This window comes from Lactuca serriola, chromosome 3 (assembly GCF_051521515.1).
Source record: "Lactuca serriola cultivar US96UC23 chromosome 3, Lser_US96UC23_V15, whole genome shotgun sequence".
Lineage (NCBI taxonomy): Eukaryota > Viridiplantae > Streptophyta > Magnoliopsida > Asterales > Asteraceae > Lactuca > Lactuca serriola.
In genome coordinates this window covers 45,817,972-45,823,403 of record NC_136410.1, presented here as the reverse complement: position 1 = coordinate 45,823,403, position 5,432 = coordinate 45,817,972, and the positions used below count along the sequence as shown (strand labels likewise).

At 37.1% G+C, this 5,432-nt stretch overlaps 1 pseudogene; it reads right to left on the bottom strand.

Annotated features, from left to right (window-relative positions):
• Positions 1-2,287: 2,287 nt before the first annotated feature.
• LOC145092124 (tetrahydroberberine oxidase pseudogene) lies at positions 2,288-4,119 on the bottom strand (annotated as a pseudogene).
• Between the last annotated feature and the right edge of the window lie 1,313 nt (positions 4,120-5,432).

Below are 5,432 nucleotides of genomic sequence, written 5' to 3'. Positions count from 1 at the left end.
TACCCGAAAATTTCTTAAATGACACTTATTGATAATTTTTTATTTTTTTTATTTTTACATGTTTATTGGTTTAATAAAGAATCGGGTAGGAAAATACTCTATACAATTAACAAGTATATATATATAATAACAATACAAATCTTTATAATATGTTATGTACTTTTTTAATTCCATTCCGTGCGATAGTGAGAAACTGAGAATTGTGATGACGGTTCAGGACTTCAACTTCAGCGTCATATTCCCTTTGCAAGTTTGTGTCGACTGTAGAGTCGTCGTTCATAAGAAAGAAACGAAGGGTTTTGTTTTATTTGAAGTATGCGTACGTGACTGCATTGTATATTTGGTATTATTTAAAAAACGAATTCGGGTATTCGGGTATACCCGAAAATAAATATTCATACCTAAAACCCGACCTATATTATTATCGAGTTAACCTATTACCCGAATGTTCATACCCGTTACCCGTTCTACCCGACCCATTATACCCGAATTCAGAACGGGTCGGGTGGGTAGAACGGGTTTTGGGTTTTTTCGACAGGCCTAACCACCACCACCGTGAGGTGGTGGCTGCCACCGTTCTATCGCCGCTAGCCACCATCTCCGATGGTCGTGTGATTATGTGTGTGATTGGACTGATGTTTGGAATGCTTTTGTCATTATTTTGGCCTAAAATCATAACCACCACCACCACCGTGAGGTGGTGGCTGCCGCCGTGAACCACCATCGACCACCACCGCCCGAGGTGGTAGTGGGTGGTGCACAACCTAATGAAACTTTAATTAACCTAAAAACTGAACCTGGACCTAGTTGGCATGTGCTTGGGTTAGAAACCCTAATTAGGGTTTAGAAAACCCTAATCTATGAGACTTTAGTTTGGGAATTGTTGGGACCCGCGTTTTGGACCGCTGGATTGGAGTTATGAACTATGCCCGACCACATTGTATGATTCACCTGGTTGAGTGATGGACTTAATGGATTAAATCCTTAATGGTTTAAGTGTTCTTACTCAAATCCTAATCGTCATTTCATGTGAAAACCCTAATCATGTTTGGGCTTCGAGTTAGGCCTTCCTTTTGGGACGAAGTGTTTGGGTTTGTTATATTGCTTAGAAGTTTTTTTTATTAATATGTTTGAATTAAAAGTTTAAAAAATATAGGTTCCTTTTATCGATTTGAAGCTTCAAGTAATATTCATGTCTGATAAATTGACAACGAATCAATTGACAAATTCTCCTTAGATTTCATCTGTCCACTAAGTGTTCGATCACTTGCATGAGTGAGTCTTGTAGTCTTGATTATCAGAGAAGAAAAACAAAGCTACAAATGAAGAAATAACATCTCTATCAGGCATACACTTGCTTATGGTTAGAGAGAGAGTGAGTTTATACCGAAGAGAGAGAGAGAGAGAAAGAGAGAGAGAGAGACGATGCAAGGCACAACGAGGAAGTCCAATCTGATTGTGTAATCATTTCTAAATGTATATTGATTATCTTTACATGCTTCTTAAGAATTACAAGTTTCATAGTTGCAGTGGAACTTTTGGTCTTGTTAACGTATGATAGAGTTTGACTAACACAAATTTTGTTCCATACTTTTAGATAGTTTTTTATTTTAAAACATGATGATAACTCCGGATTAATAATGAAGAAAAGTTAACTGACTAAATTTGCAACTTGGTTTTGGTTTGTTTGTTGTATCACTAAATTGATTCATTTGTTGTAAATAGCTAAGGGAAATCACTGAATTGATTCATTTGTTTATTTTAAGTAGCTAAGGGAAATCACTAAATTGATTTTCATTTGTTTGTTGTATCACGAACTCCGATCAAAGTTCATTGTTTTTTCTGAATCAAGAATAAATTTCGTTGTTATTTTTTGGCGTTATATAAAGTTTTCCATCAAGGAGTAATATGGTCATTTATCACCATCCATCACAGTGAGTTAGAGATATAATCAAACAACATGGTTTCAGCCAGATATGGACTCAGTCAAAAGTTTTAACTCAATCAACAACTATCAAACGACCTCTAAGTAGTCCAGAGTATGTTATGCACTCCTCCGAGCCATCCTGATTATTGAAACCTTTAATACGCAGAGATTCACTCTCATAATTTTTCCCTATGGTGACTTTATTCTTTGTCTTGTCAACAGTTGGGCCACTCAAGTGATTGTCATATGATATAGGAAAATAAACTAGATTTAGTCATTTATAAAACTATTGGAAGTCTCTTTTATAATGATTAGAGGGTAAAGGTGGATTATAAACCCGACTTTTAACTTGGGACAAAATAAGGAAAAGAAACTAGATTTATTTATTTAAAGATGACATATTAGAGTCTTAAATATTTGAAAAGAAAAAGAAAAGAAACCGACCAAAAGGAGACTTATAGCTAGTTTTGTGAAAAAAGACAAATCAAATCCATATTTTGGATGGGTCTTCATTCAAAGAGCTTCATATGTCTGAGAGAGGCGTCGAGAATACTGGAACACTTTGTGGACGCCTAAAGAAATTCAACGGATCAACTTTGGCCTTGATGCGAATCAACTTCTTGAAATTGTCCCTCTTCCAGTACCTCTCTCCCCAAACACTTGCTTCTTTGTAATTAGCATTTCCAACACCTAAATCCAAATCATTGTAGTTGACATATGCCTCTCTTGGGTTCTTTGACACATAAGGCGTCATTAACTCATCCAAGCTTTGCAACCATGCTATCCTTTTGAGCGATGTAGGGGTCGTATCTGAAGTTTGATCTTGAAAATTGACAGTCTTGAGAATTTGTAACAAAACCCCAGCTCTATGAGGATATGGAATTTCCGTCTCTGAGAAATCAGCCATCCTTCCACCAAAAGGATTAATCATAAGTTGCCCTGATTCGTCATTTTCCATAAGCTTTCTCCAAATCTTTCTCAACCCGTTTATGGGGATCGGTGTCCGGACGTAGTCTGATTTAGTTTTGTCGTTCAGCTTGGCTATGGCTGATCGGTTCAAGAGAATCTCGATTGGGGCGGAACTTGGCAAGCCCCAAAACACAAGGGTCGACTGAATGCTTCTCACTTCTTCACAAATCTCTCGTGTAACACCGAGCTCCGGAAACTTTTTGTTCAACAATGGAAGCAATGTGTTGATGGTGCCTTGATAAATTCCTTCGAACATAATTCGAACGGTTTTCTTGGTAGTGTTGCCGATATATTCACCAAACACCTGTGTTCTCATGTGTAAATTTCTATCAATAGCTGGTATAACGGTTTGATATTTATAGAAGAGTTCTGTTGCCCCTTGTTCCAAAGTTTTATTCAGTATAAAGACGGTTACTTTTTCGGGAACAGGAACCAACCTCAGCTTCCATGCAAGAACAATTCCGAAACTGGAAACACCACCTCCTCGAATCGCCCAAAAAAAATCTTCACCCATCGTCTTCCTGTTGAGAATATTTCCATTGACATCCATGAAGCGAACATCAATAACATTATCAGCAGCACTGCCGTATTTCCTCAACAGGTTTCCATAGCCACCACCGCCCATGTAACCGCCAACACCCACCGTGGGGCAAACACCTGCCGGAAAATACAAGGTGTCGGTTTTCTGAGAAATAGCGTAATAGACTGCACCAAGTGCAGCGCCAGCCTGGACCCACGCAGTACTGTTTGCTACATCCACGTCTATAGACCTCATTTTAGTGAAATCGAGCATCACAAATGGAACATCAGCGGTGTAGGAGAGACCCTCGTAGTCATGGCCCCCGCTCCTCATCCTGAGCTCGTAGCCATGTTTCTTGGCGCAGTGTAAGGATGTTTGGACAAGGGTTTCGTCCACAGGTGTCACGATGACAGATGGTTTAGGAGTGGAAGGTTTAAGGAACTTAGTGTTTTGCACATGCACTTGCCAAGTGGGTAAGAAAGAAGCATTGCCAGAGGTAAAAATGTGTTCGGAGATGGATGTCAAATTGTTGGAGTAGGATCGTATGCAGCTTAAGAAATCTTCAGGACCTGGTGTAACATCAAGAATGGAAGATAATGCTGCCCATGAAACAGAAAATGATAGAATAAGAACGAAGAAGAAGACAGAAGAGTTTAGTTGAGACTTCTTCATGTTGTGGTGAGTTTGATTTTATCGCCCTTGTGTCTTTATATATACTATAGGGTAAGAGAACAAAGAGGTGACTGCAAGTGGGGTTAGACAGGTGAATGCACATGGGTTGGAAAACCACTGGAATGGTGATCAACAGTGATTTGATTTTATAAAGCCGCCGAGTGTTTTAGCAAATTGGTGCAAGGGTTTTGGATTTAATTGCCTCTCTTTTTCGTACACAATTATGAATTACTATCGATGATGCTCGAGTGCATGAAATATAGCTGACAAGTTTGAAGGAAATAGCCCGAGAGGAATCAAAGGCCAAAGGGTGTAGGGACATTATGGCATGTTATGAAAAATAAAAATGAAGTGAAAATGGCTTAAATAAGCTAATTCGTAATTGTAGAAATTGTGTGAAACCTAAAACCATAGACTATGAAAGCTAACTTCAAATGTCGCAGAATGTTCATAAGTTGTGAAATGTCCCTACTAGCGGAAATAAGCAAAACCAACTTTCTATGTATGTAAAGAATGAATCTTAGCCTCTTAGGTAAAGGAACTCATGTGGTTTGAAGTCATTTGGTGTCCACTGTCCACAAGGTGTGCAAATGAGATTTCGAAATGTCCTTATTTTGGTAAATTTGTTATAGTATATACTAGTAAATGTTACTGTTGTTGAGTTTTCATTTAATATATAGTATAATGTCAAAAAGTTAATCAAATTTGGAGTACACCATCTTATTTAGGTATCTTAGTAGCCTAACTTATGATCTTTATAAAAAAAAAAGTGTTCACAATAGTTGTAAAATCATTTATTGTTACATATAAGTTTTATCCACCTTTAAACGAATCTGAAATCGTCTATGAGTCGATGGCCACTTGACCACTACCATGGCGGCTAAACACAAAGGTCCAAGTAGGTTATTATATTATTATTTTATAGTTTTTATTAAAATAAATATTAATTAAGTATAATATTTATAAATAATAAAGAAAACAAAGTAATTATAGAGTAAGGAAAATAGTTCTTAGGGGTGGACTTGTAATAGATTCCTTCTACTGGTAAGGGAAGTGATAATCCTACCCTACTTTTGCAAATTGGACAACGATTGAATGTATCCAAAATTTTTGGATGTTTTCTATTCGCATAACACTCAATTATTTGATGGGATAATTTGAAATTTGAATTCAACTTCATGTTTTAAACATATCTTTTAAACATTTTGGATTGTTGGATTGATGCTAGCACTACTAGTGATTGTTGTAAGCATACATGCAAATAAGACTTCTTGTTTAATATGTTGTTTAATGACAACAATAGAAAACTACTCATTTACCTTCAATTCAACACTAAACGAGCAC